This window comes from Bos taurus, chromosome 18 (assembly GCF_002263795.3).
Source record: "Bos taurus isolate L1 Dominette 01449 registration number 42190680 breed Hereford chromosome 18, ARS-UCD2.0, whole genome shotgun sequence".
Taxonomy (NCBI): Eukaryota; Metazoa; Chordata; class Mammalia; order Artiodactyla; family Bovidae; genus Bos; species Bos taurus.
This window is the reverse complement of record NC_037345.1, coordinates 45,222,202-45,238,832: the sequence shown is the minus strand read 5'-3', so window position 1 is coordinate 45,238,832 and position 16,631 is coordinate 45,222,202. Positions and strand designations below refer to the sequence as shown.

Below are 16,631 nucleotides of genomic sequence, written 5' to 3'. Positions count from 1 at the left end.
ACAATTGCCAGCAGGAATGATGAGGGTAAGGCATAGTTAGGGAGTTTGGGTTGGACAAGTATACACTACTATATTTAAAATGGATAAGCATGGCATACCATGATCAAGTTGGGCTTATCTAACAGATACAAGGATAATTCAATGTACGTAAATCAGTCAATGTGATACATCATATTAACAAATTTTAAAATTTTATTTATTTTTTAATTGAAGGATAATTGCTTTACAGAATTTCGTTGTTTTCTGTCAAATCAACATGAATCAGCCATGATAAACTCCACAGATGCAGAAAAAGCTTTTGACAGAATTCATCACCCATTTATGATAAGAACTCTCCAGAAAATCAGCATAGAAGGAACTTAACTGAACGTAACAAAGGCCATGTATGATAAACCCACAGGAGACATTATCAATGGTGAAAAACTGAAAGCATTCATTCTAAGATCAGGAACAAGACAAGGGTGCCCACACTGACCACTATTACCCAACAGTTTTGGAAGTCCTAGCAATGGCATTCAGAGGTGAAACCAAAATAAAAGTAATCCAGATTGGAAAAGAAAAATAAAACTCCCACTGTTTGCAGATGATATGGTACCATACACAGAAAACCCTAAAAATACTATCAAAAAATTAACAGAGCTAATCAGTAATTTAGTAATGTCACAGGATACAAAATCAATACACAGGAATCTTCTGTATTCCTGTACACTAACAATGGCAACCCCCTCCAGTACTCTTGCCTGGAAAATCCCATGGACAGAGGAGCCTGGTGGGCTGCAGTCCATGGGGTCACTGGGAGTCAGGCACAACTGAGCGACTTCACTTTCACTTTTCTCTTTCATGTATTGGAGAAGGAAATGGCAACCCACTCCAGTATTCTTGCCTGGAGAATCCCAGGGACAGAGGAGCCTGGTGGGCTGCCATCTAAGGGGTCGCACAGAGTCGGACACGACTGAAGCGACTTAGCAGTAGCAGCAGCAACAATGAATACTCAAAAAGAGAAATTAAGGAATCAATCCCATTCACCACTGACATAAAAAGAATAAAATACCTAGCAATAAACCTACCTAAGGAGACAAGAGAATTGTATAGAGAAAACTATAAGACACTGATGAAAGAAATCAAGGATGACATAAACAGATGGAGAGATATACCATGTTCTTGGAAGGGAAGAATCAAAATTGTGGAAATGACTATACTACTGAAAGCAATCTACAGATTTAATGCAATTCTTATCATAGTACCAATTGCTTTTTTCACAGAACTAGAACGAAAAATTTTAAAATTCATATGGAAACACCAAAGACCTCTTATAGTCAAAGCAATCTTGAGAAAGGAGAATAAAGCTGGAAGAATCAATCTTCCTGATTTCAGACTATACTACAAAGCTACACTCATCAAGACAATATGGTACAGGCAGAAATAGAAAAATATAAAACAATGGAACAAGATAAAAGCCCAGAAATAAACCCACACACCTATGGGCAGCTTATCTCTGACAAGGGAGGCAAGACTATACAATGAAGAAATAGCCTCTTCAATAAGTGATGTTAGGGAAATTGGACAGCAATGTGTATTATAGAAGAATGAAATTAGAACACTGCCTAGCATCATACACAAAGATAAACTCAAAATGGATTAAAAACTTAAATGGAAGACCAGAAACTATAAAACTCTTAGAGGAAAACACAGCCAGAAAACTCTTTGACATAAACCACAGTGTGATCCTCTATGACTCACCTCCTAGGTAACATAAATAAAAACAAAAATTGACAAATGGGAACCACTTTAGTGGTCAAAAGCTTTTTCACAGCAAAGGAAACCATAAACAAGATGAAAAGCAAATCCTCAGAATGTGATAGAATAATTGTAAATGAAGCAACTGACAAAGGATTAATCTCCAAAATATACAAGCAGCTCATTTAGCTCAACATCAGAAAAACAAACAACATAATAAAAAAATGGGCAGAAGATCTAAATAGACATTTCTCAAAAAAAGACATACTATAAATTAATCAATACATGAAAAAATGCTCAACATTACTCAGTATTAGATAAATGCAAAACTACAATGAGATATCACTTCACACCAGTCAGAATGGTCATCATCAAAAAATCTACAAAAAATCTGGAAAGCATGTGGAGAAAAGGGAAACCTCTTGTGCTGTTTGTGGCAATGTAAATTGATACAGTCACTATGGAGAACACTATAGAGAATCCTTAAAAAATTAGAAATGAAACTATCACATGACCCAACAATCCCACTACTAAGCACATACACTGACAAAATCATAATTGAAAAAGTCACATATACTCCAATGTTCACTGCAGCACTATTTACAATACTTAGCACATGGAAGCCACCTAGATGTCCATTGGCAGATACAAGGATAAAGAAGTTGTGGTATATATATATATGCAATGGAATACTACTCAGCCATAGAAAGGAACACATCTGAGTCAGTTATACTGAGGTGGATGAAACTAGAGCCCATTGTACAGAGTGAAGCAAGTCAGAAAGAGAAAAACAAATATTACGTACAAATGCACACATATAAAATCTAGAAAATGGTACTGATGAACCTATTTGCTGGGCAGGAATAGAGACTGAGACATAGAGAACAGACTTGTGGACACAAGGAGGTAGAGAGTGTGATGAACTGTAAGAGTAGCATTGAAATACATACATTACCATGTGTGAATAGATAGCTAATGGGAAGTTGTTGCATAGAGCAGGGAGTGCATCCTGGTGCTCTGGGAAAACTTAGGGGAGTAGAATGGGGTGGTCAGGTGGGAGAAAGATTCAAGAGGGAGGGGACAAGTGTTTACCTATGACTGATTCATGTTGATGTATGGTAAAAACCAACGCACACTGTAAAGCATTTATCTGTCAATAAAAAATAAATAAATTTTAAAGAAATAAAATAGATAACCAATGAGGATCAACTCTAAAGCAAAGGGAACACTGCCCAATCCTGGGTAGGAGAGGAGTTTGGGGAAAAAATGGATAGTTGTGCGTATATATATGGCTCAGTCCCTTTGGACTCCACCTGAAATGATCATAACACTGTAAATTGGTTATCAGATCAGATCAGTCGCTCAGTCGTGTCCGACTCTTTGCAACCCCATGAATCGCAGCACGCCAGGCCTCCCTGTCCATCATCAACTCCCGGAGTTCACTCAGACTCACATCCATCGAGTCAGTGATGCCATCCAGCCATCTCATCCTCTGTCGTCCCCTTCTCCTCCTGCCCCCAATCCCTCCCAGCATCAGAGTCTTTTCCAATGAGTCAACTCTTCGCATGAGGAGGCCAAAGTACTGGAGTTTCAGCTTTAGCATCATTCCTTCCAAAGAAATCCCAGGGCTGATCTCCTTCAGAATGGACTGGTTGGATCTCCTTGCAGTCCAAGGGACTCTCAAGAGTCTTCTCCAACACCACAGTTCAAAAGCATCAATTCTTCAGTGCTCAGCCTTCTTCACAGTCCAACTCTCACATCCATACATGGTTATACTCCAATATAAAAATAAAGTTTAATTTAAAAGAAAAAAGAAGTTGCAAACAATATTGCAGTGTAGAATGGGGTGCTATTAAAGTTGCCAGGTAGTAGGACCTGGCCAAGAGAAAAATAGAAATTTCTGGGCCAGCACATAGAAGAAGTTTCCAGGCTCCAGATACTGATTCAGGGAAGTGGCCCAACAAAGGCCACTGAAAAGATGAAGGACACAGTGACAACAGCAGGACAGGAGCCACCAGAGTCTGACCAGGGGCTCAGGGCTTGTGCTCGGGCCTGCCTGGCACTAACGCCTGTGAGACAATTCACTAATCACTGATCTAACTGTAAACTGCTAAAGTCCACACGATCCTGTCTTCAAGGTCACATATTGTACTAACAGGCTACCACTGGCCGTCATTCAGGAGGCATGATTTGGGAGCACTTTTGTCCTTTTTGGTCAACCTGGGTATTTTCACTTGTTAAGCTTCCTGAGTCAGCTGCTCCCCGCCCCCACTCCAGAAGGGCCCTCCAGAAGGGAGGAGACTGAGCCAGTGCCCTCTGTGGACTCAAGGACTAGCATCTTGCCAACACATACAGCTCCTCCTGTGCAGGCCTGGGCACCTTCACACTGTGGCCTGGCATATCTCCTGAAAAAACGAAGCATGCGACACAGTCCCCTGGGGTGAGGACAAGCACAGGCATAAAAGGGCTCCAGGTGAGCAGGGAGCACCTGCCACCGGCACCATGACGCGGGCTGGAGCTCTCCTGCTGCTCTGCACTGCCTTGCTCTTCATCGGGGGTGGAAGTGAGTGGTTGTGACCTGGGCTCCCCAAGCGTTCTGACACCTTCCCAGGGCAGGACTGAGCCTCTTGGGAGCAGGAAGGGAATAGGGTGTTCTTATGAATGCCTTACAGGGAGTGTCCCCTTATCTTTCTGTTTCAGAGTGTGATGACATCTGCCCAGCCTTGAGGGACACTGTTGACCTGTTCATATCAGGAAGTCATGAGGCCTATATTGAACAAGTTGAAAAGTATAACCAAAACTCTGATGTACTGGAAACAGCTGATACCCTGAAGAGCTGTGTTGATGAGAAGTTGACACCACAGGATAAGCAGGATGCTCTCAGTGCTCTGGTGGGTCAGGCTGTGTGTGAATGTGCCTGTGTGGGGTGGGGTTATCAGGGGTCTGCTCAGGCCACTAGGAAGTGGAGGGCATCATTTTCTCTACACCCTGGCTCTTCCCCGGGAACCTGGGAGCAAAAAGAACCTCATGAATGAGGAGGTAGAGAGGAAGGGGCCAACACCCACAGTGTGGGAAAGGATCCTGCAGGAAAACTCAGTTCAGCCCTGGAGCTCTTGAGCTGGCCCTGACTGGGCTCTGCCTGGTCACAGGCCTGGGACCCTCCAGGTCCTCCTGACTCTGTGACATCACCTGCCTTTGGAGGTAGGCCCTCAGCACTGGCCTCCCTGACTTCACCCTCTCCAGCACAGGAATCTGACTCTTCTGTAATTCATTCATACTGAGTCCTTCCATTCTCCAAACATCAGTTCTTTCCCTAGTGCTTCAAGTCCCTACTCTACCCCATCTAACACCCACATTTGTCCTTATTCCCTGGACCCAACAGGTCTCACATGCCTAAAAGAGGTAGCTGCTTCCAAAAGCTGCCCTTCTGCCCTCCCCAGGCCTGGGATGCCCAGAGTCGAGGATCAGTCGATGCCTAAGGTCAATCCTGTCTCTGCTGCCGTAGAGGTGGTGGGAACAAGCAGCTGCTTCAGCTCTAAGTGTCCAAGGACCAGAGGGAGGAAGCAGACAGGGATCAGCTCATCCCTAGAGGCTCCCAGGTATCACTCCAGAGCCCTGCCAGGTGGTCCTCAGCAGTCCCCCACTGTATCCCAGAAGACTGCCCACAGCCTTCCAGGGAAACCCCACAATCTCTGTTCCATCGGAGAAAGCCTCATTGGGAAGTATCCACCTTTACCTGCTCACATCCAGAGGAACTCCCTCCAAACAACCTGCAGGCCCCTCTCCTTGTTCAGTGCAGCTAATTGTCACTTCCACCCCTAAGGCCTCACCAGGTTTCTGTACCTTCTCTTACAGAATAAAATATACTCAAGTTCTCTCTGTTGATGGAGCCATCCCTGCCAGGAACCCAAGGAAGCCACTTGCCTGATCCCTAAGTAATGTTAGCAACCTGCCATGTCTAGGTGTCTGATTATAGAGGATTCCAGCAATAAAAAGCCCTGCAATTGACAGAAGAGTGCTTATTCACTGGAAATGGGGCTTTGTGGGCGTGGGAGAGGACATGGCCATAGTGGAGACCACCAGTGTGCCTACTGAAGCTGGATTTCAGTGCTGTCAGATGCTCCTCCACAAATTCAACAAGTGGGGACATGGATAATGATCATTACATCAGCCAGAGTGTCGATCATTTCTGTCATCAAGATTCACAGGTCACATGCATCATTCTCCAAATTTTATTCCTCCCAGCAACCTTGAGGGGTAGGAGTAATCATCCTCACCTGACAGGGGAGAATCTGAGGCTCAGAGTGGGTAAAGCATCTGCTGAAGAGACAGAACTTTCCCCACCCATCCATGCTGGGGAGACGAGCTTGGCTACCTCCCCCTGTGACTGTGCACGTATTACAGTCCTTCTTTGGGCTATTGCCATTTATAAAATCGAACCACCTCCAATCTTCAAGGTTGGGGAGAGGACAAAATAAAATAACAGGTGAGAAGGGCCCCTGTCCTAAGTGCCTGAAGGAGAGGAAGAACAAAGGGTCAAGTTTCACGTGCTAAACTCTGTCACCCCTTGGGCCTCAGTTGATCCTAATGCCAGCCCCCATTGTGGACTTAGCTGCCTCCACATACAAGGTGAATTGGGTCTCATTCTCAGAGTGAACATCTAGGGGCCTGGAGATTCTTGCTCCTCCTGTGTCTCTGCTGCCTGTCCACGAACCAGGCCCCATGCTCACGCTATCTGATTCTTCTTCACCTGACCCCCACTCCCTCTCTAAGAGCTTCTTCCCACCCAACAGCTCCCCTCCAGAAAAGAGTCTGCTGGGCTTACCCCACAGGGCTGGGTCTAGGACAGGGAATCTCTAAGGTCCTCATGGTGAGGAGGCTTAGGACAGGTCCCCTAGGTGATTCAGAGCTGCTGCTTCTCCCCGTGGAGGGGACCTTGGGGGATGTGGGGAGGTCCCCTTGCCCTGGATGACCCTGGGCCCTTGTCTCTGCCCACCACTCCACCCCCACCAGGCTCTGGCTGAGGGTGCTTCTAAGATGGAGACCTGTCTCTGTGGGAGCTGAGTTGAGCACGTGTAAGCAGGTCCTGGAGCAGGGCCCCTTCTCCTCATCTGACCCAGGATGTGTATTCTACCTCCGCCTCCCACCTAACAGATATAAAAGCTCCAGGCCTTCTGAAAGGACAGTTGCCACCCCTATGAGTTAGGTGCTTCTTACAATGTCTTGAATATAGACTCATCCTGCTCTGCAGTGAGTGTAGAGTTGTTATGGGGATCCATCCAAGGACGTGGCAAAGATGAGTGAGGGGTAGTCCGTCCTCCTGGGACAGAAAGAGTCTGTCTCTAGGCTCTTGCTCAGCTTCACAGAACTCCTGGGTCTGCTTGGGAGACACCTCCATATTGCCCACTTCCCCCTCCCCTCACCCTGCCTTCCTCCAAACTATAGCACCCTTATCTAATCTGGGTTAGCAGAAAAGGCAGCATTTGATTTTTCCCAAATCCTTTTCTGACATCCAAAACCTCAGATGGGTGGAAAGGTAACTATCAAAAATTTGTGGCATTTGATCTCTGATTCTCACATGAATGTCCCTCTGAGATCATAGAAGCCCACCTCACCTCCACCTAGGCCAACCTGAGTTCACCTGCAGCTGTGGGATAATCCCCCACTGCCGACACTCCCCTCCTCAAACACCAGCATCTGCCCTTGCAGCTTGGTGGATTTCTCCAGCACTTGGGAGCTTGCTGAACAGAGCTCATGCCCACAGGGCAACCCTCAGACACTACAGACCCCAGACTCCTTGATTGCTGGTGTGTCTCCTCAGAGGTGAGCTCCACACTCTCTCTTAAAGGCCTCCAGGGGCCTTGAGCTCCATCTGCTCACCTCCGTGGCCTTTCTCACTTGGGTGTTCACTGTCCTTAGTTCCCCACTTCAGCACCTGACATCACCTCTCTAATTACCTACGTACCCCCAAGTCCCTGTCTGGGTCTCCTTTGTTGAGAACACAAAGTCTCATGGTGTCCTACGTCCATCTGCCTGTTTATGAAGGAGAAGAATTCAAGTGGAAGATGCTCAGTGAAGGCAGCAGGAGGAAGGGAGAGGGATACCATAGTTGAAGCTTCAGAGGCATCATCACCCTACACAGGGAACAGGAACCCCAATGCAGGAGGGAGATGCTCTCTAGCCATGTATTTATCTAAGGACCTTGCACTGAGACATTCTCAAACTGCCCTGAAACAGTGTTTTGGGGGTGAATCTCCTACCCAGCCCATAGGAATCTATTGGGGATTCCAGGCAGAAGGACATATTGCCCCATCTATCAAGACCTGGTAGTCAGAAAGTCAGACAGAGAGATGGGTGCAAGCTCTGAGTGCCAAGACAGAGGCAACAGGACTGAGACAAGCCCCCCAAAAGGAAAAGTCCAGAATCAGCCAATAGTTGAGGACAGGGCTTGCCTTCATGTTTCCAATGAAGACTGGCATAGATACACCCACTGCTTTTGTGTTGCCATCATACCTGGAAGTTTCCTTCTGATTTCCTTTTGAAAAATATTCTACTACATTGACTACAGTTCCAGTGCTATAATGTATCTCCCCTCATCCTTAGACTGGCAATACTCATGGACTCAGAACATAGGATGCCCATTCAGGGCATCAAACCCAGTCATCTGAAGCCGTGCACATGGAAGGGCAGATGCTCTCTTATGTGCCCCAAGAGGGACTCCTCAGGAAGGCACAGAGCTCAGCAGATCCTGAGGGGTGCTCAGCACAGGAAAGAGTTGACAGAAGCACATCTTCCATTCAGAGGACACTGTAGAAAATATATGGATGGATTCATCTTGTCCATTCCTAGATTACTGAGGTAACTGCTAACTGACTACTTTGCTAGATAAATAGATCCCACTTGTAAAGTTTGCAGGGCTGCACACAGCTTCATGCATGTGGACACCAAGGACACAGAAATTGGCATGAGCAACACTGCAGAGTCAGGTGGCCAGGCCCTACTGATGATAGCAGGGCCAGCCCAGATTCAAATCATCACTGCTTCTACGACAAAGGCAGCTCTGAGCAGACACATAGGGCTGGCCCAGACTCTGGAACATCTTCCACACTCAACCCATGAAGGGTAAGCTTATTCTACACTCTTTCAGAAGAAGCATGGAAGGAATATACTAAATCAGAGAGATATCTAAACCATTTGGACTAATGATCCATGAGAAAAAATAAAGAGCAAGGGATAAGATTACTGAGGAAGCCCCTACGTAAGAGAGACCTTGGTGGGACTTCCTTGGTTTTCCAGTGGTTAAGAATCCACTTCCAATGCAGGGGACGCTGGTTTGATCCCTGGTTGTAGAATGCCACATGCTGTGGGGAACCTAAAACCTGTGTGCCACAACTAGAGTGAAGCCTATGAACTGCAACAAAAGTTCCCATAAACTGCCATAAAAATATCCCTTTTGCCACAACTAAGACCAAACAGAGCTGAAAATAAATAACTAAATAGATATTTTAAAAAGAGAGAGAGAGAGAGAGAGTGCTTGCTTTTGCCACACATATACTAAAACTGCAACAATACAGAGGAGCTTAGATGGCCCTTGAACAAGGATGACAAATAAATCTGTGAAGCATTCCATATTTTTTATGTGTAAAATAGACATCTAGCAGGAAGCTACTATATAGCACAGGGAGCCCAGTCTGGCACTCTCTGATGACCTAGAGGGTCATTAGAGACCTAGAGGGGTGGAACTGGTGATGGTGGGGGAAGGTTCAAGAGGTAGGAGGTATATATATGTGTTTAGGCAAGAATACTGGAGTGGATTGCCATGCCTTTCTCCAGGTGCATGTGTATATGTATATACATATATATACACACATACACACACACATATATATAACTAATTAAGTGTAAAACTATATATATTTTAAAGTTTATTTTATTCTAATGCAAACATAGCCTAGTATTACAAATATATATAATAAACTGCATAAATACAACCAAGCAGAACACTTAGAGGTCTTCCCAGAACAGACCACTCCCTACCATGTCCTCCACATGCCTCTTGTATGTAGAAAAACCTGTCTCCTAGGCTTTTCCTTCAACATGAATCTGCCACGGGTGTATACATGTTCCCCATCCTGAACCCCCCTCCCACCTACCTCCCCATACCATCCCTCTGGGTCATCCCAGGGCACCAGCCCCGAGCATCCTGTACCATGCATCGAACCTCCCCATCAGGTGGAAGAAATTAACTTTATGTTTCCCACAATAATGTAGACTCCAGTCCTTCTGGAACCAGACAGTTGATGTTGACTCTAGATTACCTCAGCACCAACCAATCACAAGAATGTCCACCAGCTGATCACATATCCTATAAACCCTCCTCCCTCAACCTGTCTTTAAAAACCTTTCCCAGAAACCCTTTAGGGAGTTCGGGCCTCTGAGGTACTAGCTACCTCGACTCCTTTATTGTGTTGCATTGCATTAGTCACTCAGTCATGTCCAACTCATTGCGATCCCATGGACTGTAGCCTGCCAGGCTTCTCTGTCCATGGGATTCTCCAGGAAAGAACACTGGAGTGGGTTGCCATTCCCTTCTCCAGGACTCCTTTATTGGTGCCCTAAAATAAACACTGCACTTTCCTTCACCACAACCTGGTGTCAATAGATTGGCTTTACTGTGATTGGGGAAACAGACTCATACCTAGTTCAGAAACATACACAGACTGAAGTAGAAAAATTGACTGATCTCTTAACTGATAAAGGAAATAAACAGTATTATAATACTAAGCAGTTATTGTGATTTATAAAAAAAACTTTAAAAATAAGAATAAAGAGTTCTTCATAATCATGATAAAAGGCGTTTATAAAAAAAACTCAGCAAACGCCATATTTGATGGTAAAATGATATAAGCAATCCATTTAAAATGAGAAACAGGGTAATGATGTTTGAATTGCTTTTTGTACTAAATACTGTACTATATTTACTAACAAATTCAGTACGAAAAGAAAGTTTGATGATCTCAAAGTAGAAAACAAATAAATAATCAAGAATACCAGACTTTCCTGGTGGTTCTGTCGGTTTGGAATTGGCCTACCAATGCAGGGGACATGAGTTTGATCTCTGGTCTGGGAAGACCCACATGATGCAGGACAACTAAGCATGTGCACCAGAACTACTAAACTCCCACTCTTAGAGCTTGGGAGCTGCAACTACTGAATCCTCCGTGCCCTAAGTCCCACGTACTGCAACTACTGAAGACTGCACATCCTAGAGTTCACCCTCTGCAAGTAGATAGTCTCTACTTGCTACAGTGATGAAGACCCAGTACAGCCAAAAAAAGAGAGAGAAAAGAATATCAATGACCTTTAAAACAAGGATCTTTGAAAATTCAAAAAATTTGATAAATGTGTATCACTTATTTAAAAAGCAATGACAAAAATTACCATAATAAATAAAAGAAGGGATGTCTTTATAGATCCACATACATAAAAATAAGAAAGCACTAGAAACAAATTGTGCCAATTAATTGAATGGCTTAATGAATTGGCCACTTTTCTTGAAGACAAAAATTACATAAAGTGACTCAATGCAAAAGAGAGTATCTGAATAGCCATATATCTGTTAAGAAAGATAAACTTTAATAAAACCATCACACATAGAAAGTTCAGGCCCACAAAATTAAAGAGGGGAATTTTATTATATATTTAAAGAAGAAATAATAACAATCCTATATAAATACTTTAAGAAAATGGAGAACAAAGGAATCTTCCCAACTCATCACTTGAGGCAAGTATTTCCTCATATATTTTTAGGAAAAAACATTACCAGAAAACTATGGACTGATACCATTCATAAACATTTACTCACAAAAATCAACACATTAGCAAATAAAACCCAGCAACACATAAAAGAAATGGCACATAAAGACAAAGTGATCTGTATCCCGGACCTGCATGTTTTGTTCAACATTCAAAGTCAATCAAGGTAATCCATCACATTAACAGAATAATGGAGAAAAGTCATATGATCACCTCAACAGATGCAGAAAAATATGTTTTAAAATCAAAACATTCATCTAGAGGGGTGGGATGGGGTGGGAGGTGGGAGGGATGTTACAAAAGGAGGGGACATATTTATACCTATGGCTGATTTACATTGATTAATGGCAGAAACCAACAAATATTGTAAAGCAATTATCCTCCAATTAAAAATAAATAAAAAATTTTTTAAATTGAACTATTCATAATACACATCCATAAACTAAGAGAAAAGTATTCTTCAACATTATGAGCTATACTTACAAAACTACCTACTAACTGAATACTTAATGGGAATACTAACTAACTGAATACTTAATGGGAAAAGATTGAATGCTTTCCTCCTAAAATCGAGAAGAAGGCAAAGACATCCACTTTTATAATTTTTTTGGAACATTTTACTGACAGTTCTGACCAGTAAAACAAAAGAATAAAAAAGAAATACAGACTGGAAAGGAAGAGGTAAAACTATGTATCAAATCATGCAGAAAAGAAATAGAAAAAACTAAACATCCATTAAATTTGTCAGTACAATAGTAATAGAAGAACATAATCTCCATCTAAGAAATGGCATCAAAAATAACAAAGAAGACTTCAGCTGACACTGCATTTAATGAACAAAGGCTGAATTGTTCCCCCTAATAAGATCAAGGATAAGGGAAAGTCACCTATTCCCCATTTCTGTTCAACATTGGACTGGAAGCTCTCACAAGTGCAATAAGGCAAGAAATAATCCAGACAAGCTACAGTTGGAAGGGAAAAAAAATCAAACTCTCTTCCTCACAGAAAAAAATTATGATATACAGAGAAAAACCTAAAGAATCCACAAAAACACCACTAGTGCATGTAAGTGAGTTTAGCACATTCGTAAACTACAAGTCAATATATAAAAAATTATGTGTATTTTACATACTGGAAACAATTCAAAAATCAAAGTAAAATATCATTCACAATAGCACCAGAAACATAAAATATTTTGGGAGGGAATTAATAAAATATGTGTAAAACCTGTAAAATGGAAAGTACAAAACATTAATTTCTAAATACAGTAAAAGTCACAAAGAAATGGAGACATATACTATGCTTACATATTTAAAGACTCAATAAGATTTCAATTCTATTGATCTTTAGAGTCAATGCAATCTTGATTTATATGCCAAGTAGGGGGCTTCCCAGGTGGTGCTAGTGGTAAAGAACCTGCCTGCCAATTCAGGAGACTTAGGAGATGTGGGTTCACTCCCTGGGTCGAGAAGACCCCCTAGAGGAGGGCATGGCAATTCACTCCAGTATTCTTGCCTGGAGAATCCCATAGACAAAGAAGCCTGGCAAGCTACAGTCCATAGAGTCAGATAGAGTTGGACATGACTGAAGTGAATGATTACACATGTACATACCAAGCAGGAAGTATGTAGACAGTGAGAAACTGATTCTAAAACTTATATACAGAGTAATGTTAGCAGGATGGTTTAGTAAGAGATCCCAGTCTCTATCTCCCCAATGGAGGAAAAAAAAAAAAAAAAAACAATTGGACAGGCAGATGTTAATGAAAATAGCTCTGACAGAGCTCAGGAGTCCAGTTTAAAAACTGAAGCAACACGGTAGTACTGCAGGAAGGGGCACCCCTTCCAGGGCCAAAAGGGGGCTGCAGTCAAACACTTGAAATGAAATATCCAAGGAGACACACATGCTGACGAGGTAAGAGACTTAATTGGAAAGGAGTGGCAGGACAGAAAGCAGGAGGGTAAGAGAACGCAGGAGAACTGCTCTGCCACATGACTCACTGTCTCAGGTTTTATGGTGATAAGGTTAGTTTCTGGGTTGTCTCTGGCCAGTCATTCTGACTCAGGGTCCTTCCTAGTAGTACATGCCCTGCTCAACCAAGATGAATGCCACTGACGATTCTGGGAGGTGGTAGGACATGAAGCATCTCCTTTTGATCTTTCCCAAATTCTTCTGGTTGATGGTGTCTTACTAGTACCATGTTTCATGCAGGACTTCCTGTTGTAAAATAACTCACACAAATGATTACTATGGTGCCTGGCCAAGGTGGGCAATTTCAGTCAGTGTGTATCCCCTAACAGTAGCATGAATTAAAATGAGGGGAAGTTATGGAGGAAACCAACAGCCAGCACAACTACTGCATATGCCCACAGCTCTCACCACAGAAGGTCTCACAGGTTTCAAGGTCTCAGACTCCTGGTGCTAAGTCCCTCCACCCTCCCTAATAGGACCCATGACAGCTAGTGCCTCCTTGGAACTCAGCACAGCCATCATGCATACAGCTAAGCTAGCCCTGGTCCTGAAGCCAGGTGCAGACCTGCTACCAGCTCTGACCTCAGCAACTGAACTTGTGCCTGCGATCAGACCCAGATTTTAACACAAGCCCTATCCTTGCCACGATGCATACTCCACTGCCCCTGTGCATTTACCTACAGCCTCACAGCTGAGTCTGTGCACACTCCTGGAATTTACCTTCAGCCTCACAGCTGAGTCTGTGCACACTCCTGGCACTACCAACCACCACTACCTGCCCTAGTTTCCTACTATTGAACCCAGAGACACTGCTGAGCACTATTACAGTTATGTTTCCATACAGTAACAGTGAAAACTTCAAAAGGAAATTAAGAAAAGATAAAATACTTAGAATGAATCACAGAGGGGGGAAAACTTCTACATTGAAAACAACAAAATACTGATGAAAAACATTATAGAAAACACAAAGTAGAACAACATGCCATATTCATGGATTGGAAGGCTAATGTTGTTACAATATCCATACCACCAAAAATGATATAAACAGTCAATGAATTCCCAGGTTCCAAGACATATTTTTAAAGAACTAGAAAAATGGTCATAAAAATCATATGCAACCACAAAGGACTCTGAATAGCTAAAACAATCTTGAGAAAGAAAAACAAAGCTGGAGGTACCACACCTCTTTGTTTCAAAACATATTACAAAGCTGCAGTCATTAAAACAGTATGATACTGACATGCAGACATATAGACCAGTGGAACAGAAGAGAGAGCCCAGAAAACACACACTCATACACGTACACTCAACTGATCTTTGACAAGGTTGCCAGGAATACAAAATGGGAAAAGATGGTCTCTTCCATAAATAGTGTTGGAACTACTGGATATGGTAAAAAAAAAGAATGAAATTTTATTTTTATCTTACACCACACACACAAAACAATTCAAAATAGGTTAAACACAATGCCTAAAACTGTAAAATTACTAGAAGGAAACATAGGGGGGAAACTGTATGACATGGGTTTGGGAATGATTTCTTGGATATTAAAACCAAAGCGCAAGAAACAAAAACAAAAGAAGACAAGTGGAACAAAATAAAATAAAAAGTTTCTACAGAGCAAAGGAAATCATCAACAAAGTGAAAATGCCACCTATATAATGGGAAAATATTCTCAAACCACATATCTGATAAGAAGTTAATATCCAAAATAAACAAGGATTCCAACACTAGGCTTCCCTGGGGGCGCTGGTAGTAAAGAACCTGCCTGCCAATGCAGGAAATATAATGAGACATGGATTTGATCCCTAGCTGGGGAAGATCCCCTGGAGGAGGACATGGCAATCCACTCCAGTATTCTTGCCTGGAGAATCCCATGGATAGAAACTGGCATGCTGAAGTCCATGGGGTCACCGAGTTGGGACACAACTGAAGTAACTTAGCATGCACACAAAAGTACCTGCTGTTGCTACTGCTGCTGCTGCTAAGTCGCTTCAGTCGTGTCTGACTCTGTGCGAGCCCAGAGACGGCAGCCCACCAGGCTTCCCCATCCCTGGGATTCTCCAAGCAAGAACACTGGAGTGGGTTGCCATTTCCTTCTCCAATGCATGAAAGTGAAAAGTGAAAGTGAAGTCGCTCAGTCATGTCTGACTCTCAGCGAACTCATGGACTGCAGCCCACCAGGCTCCTCCATCCATGGGATTTTCCAGGCAAGAGTAGTGGAGTGGGTTGCCATTGGCTTCTCCTCAAAAGTACCTACACCTCCATAAAAAACAAAAAACATTCCAACTGAAAATTAGGCATTGGACCTAAATAGGCAATTCTCTGAAGAAGACAAAAGAAGGGCCAGCAGGTATATAAAAGGTGCTCAATATCAACAATTATCAGGGAAATATAAAGCAAAACCACACTGAGATATCACTTTATACTTATTATAAAGGCTATTTAAAAAAAAAAATAAATAAATAAAAATAAAAATAAAAATACATGCAAGTACTGGCATGAATGCGGAGAAACTGAGACCATAAGCTGGCACAGCCATTATAGATAAGAGCATGGAGGGCCTCCAAAAACTGAAAAATACAATGTCATCTGATCCAGCAACCACACTTTAGGGTATTTATCTAAAAGAATTAAAATCAAGATCTCAAAGAGATATTGCAATCCCGCGTTCATTGTACCATTATTCGTGGTACATGCGGGTAACCCAAATATCCATCTGTATTTTATATAGATAAAGAAAATGTGATATATACAGAGTGGAATATTGTTCAGCCTTTAAAAAGAAAAAATTTTACTATATGCAACAAAATGGATGAGCCTTAAGGACATTATTGCAAGTGAAATAAGCCAGTCACAGAAAGGCAAATTCTGCTTGATTCCACTCATATGAGAAAGTATATAAAGTGGTTAGTTAAACTCAAGAACTCCCTGGTGATTCAGTGGTTAGGACTCCATCTCTCATTGCTGAGGGCCCAGATTCAATCCCTAGTCAAGGAACTAAGATCTCACAAGTTACATGATGCGACGAAAATATAAAATTATTTCAAAAGTATTTTTTATTAAAAAAGAAAGTATTTAGAGCCATAGTAACAGATAGTAGACCA

The 16,631-nt window shown here is 42.6% G+C and overlaps 1 non-coding gene across 1 annotated transcript; it reads left to right on the top strand.

The window, feature by feature from the left end:
* The first annotated feature begins 9,269 nt into the window (after nt 1–9,269).
* LOC112442472 (U6 spliceosomal RNA) lies at nt 9,270–9,373 on the top strand. The gene has a single exon (XR_003030563.1). It is a non-coding gene; the product is annotated as a U6 spliceosomal RNA (small nuclear RNA).
* The last annotated feature ends 7,258 nt before the right edge of the window (nt 9,374–16,631 follow it).